We start from the raw sequence: 2,159 nt of genomic DNA, 5'->3' as shown, positions 1-2,159 counted from the left end.
CACAACTGAATAACACTTCATCATGGATATATATATCAATTTAACATGAATATTTGATAAATCTAAAAGGTTATGATTTTGCAAACAAATCCCTGAAATAAAATATCTCCCTTGTGTTTTAATTCAGACCTCTCTTTTTAAAGAGTCTGTTAGCCTAACGGTGAAACCTCTCTTGTGGTTTGAATTCACCAGAGGATCCAAGGGAGAAAATAGTCAACCTCCTGTACAATTTACAGCCTCTCAAAACCTGCTGGAATTTCAGCTATGACTTGATGGCAGTGAGCTTTGAGTGGTTTGGGGGCATACTAATTCTGATGACACATAAAGAGAGCCTCTTTAGCTTCCATGTTTTCTCCTTCTGTACACGCTTCTACAATGAGATGTGAAAATAGGGATCTTTATAAACATACAAAGATTTGAGAAATTGTGGCTTGGAGTAAATATATGGTATGCTTGTAGGCTTCCCCATACCTCCTGTCCTTCCACTTCCACTTTCAATACCCATTCTTTACATCTGGGTGTGTGTGGTTGTGTATGAACTGTCTCATTTATCTCCTCTTTATGCAAGTTAAACTGCTCATTATCTTTGGGGATTTCCAGGGCTAGCGTCTCAACTTGACAAAAGCTTGCATAAGAATCAAGGTTCAGAAATATTCTGATAATTAGGATTCAAAAATTCTTGTGACCTTATGAGTTCCTCACTAAAACCCAAGAAAAATAACCAAGGGCTGTACTATTCCTCAGCCTATGCTCTGTCTTGATGGAGTGGACCCAACCCTTAACCGCTATTGGAAAATTCTGCATCTTCAGAGAGAAATGCACTGGCATCTTTCCTGCAATGGTCAGTTCTGAGATAAAGGCTTTTAGTGATCCAGCAAACTCATTAAAAAACTGGGTTATTTATAATCAGAGCTGAGTCTGTGAGTTTCTATCTTGCTCACATTGTCACTGCTGCAGACCAAGGATAAAGTATTTTTATAATTATTAATAATGAGACAGAAGACCAAGAATGAGATAGAACAGAGAGCATTAAAAAACAGGGGGCCAGTAGTTTTCAACTGAAGATCCCCATTCCAGCTTCCCTATATGTTTATTGAAAATTATCAGGAAGTAAATCACAAAGAAAATTCAATGCAAATGAAGCCAAACTCTTTCTATTGAAAACCTTTGCTTGACTCAAGAGGGAGGGGTCAGCAAATACAATGCAAGACTCTGGTGGTAAACCTTTAAGGATTGCCGTGGGTGGTGCCTCAGAGTGAATTCCATCCTGAAATAGCATTCTGTAAATATTTAGTATTGGCTTCCCATAGTCATATTTCAGAAGAAAAAAATTCTTATGATTATTTTGACAGAGCAAACACTTTCCCCTTCTTCCCATTATTTCCTCCAACTTACCTATCCTAATTTCTATTATATTTGGTTTTTTCCCCCCTTTCTCGTCTGTCTTTCTAATGACCTTTTCCTCTCTTCATGGATGATATATGTGAGCAAGGGAACATTGCATGGTTTAAAATCAGGAAAGAAGTATGTCAAGTTTATATCTTTTCTCCATAATTATTTATTCTGCATATTGAGCAAATCATTCAACTAACTGGACTCTATGAAGAAGAATGTGGTATCAGGATCAGAGGAGACTCATCAACAGCCTGTGTTATACAGCTGACACAACCTTATTTGTTGAAAGTGAGGAAGACCAGACAGTCTGGATGCAGAAGATCAAAGACTATAGCCTTCAAAGTTGATTATATCTCAACATCAAGAAGACAAAAATGCTCATCTTTGGAAAATAGATCTCATTATGATAGATGGAAAAAAGATTGTAATTGTGAATTTCATTTTATTTGAATCCACTGTCAAGACCCTTAGTACCAGCAGTCAGGAGGTCAGGGAGATGATTTATATTGGGAAAGTCTACAGTCAGGGAACTTTTCGAATTACTGATGAATAATGGTATAACTTTGAAGGCCGTGGTCTTTTTAATCTGTTTCTAGGTATCTGAGAAGACAATGAATAAGGATAACAGAAGAACAATTGATGCCTTAAGTTATGATGTTAGAGGAGAGTATTGAATATCCCATGGACTGCTAAAAGAACAGATATGTCTTGGAGAAAGTGCAACCTGAATGTGCCTAGGAGATACGGATGGTGACTGTTCATCT

This window comes from Elephantulus edwardii, unplaced genomic scaffold (assembly GCF_000299155.1).
Source record: "Elephantulus edwardii isolate Elephantulus edwardi_28Jun2011 unplaced genomic scaffold, EleEdw1.0 scaffold00044, whole genome shotgun sequence".
Lineage (NCBI taxonomy): Eukaryota > Metazoa > Chordata > Mammalia > Macroscelidea > Macroscelididae > Elephantulus > Elephantulus edwardii.
This window is presented reverse-complemented; position numbering follows the sequence as displayed.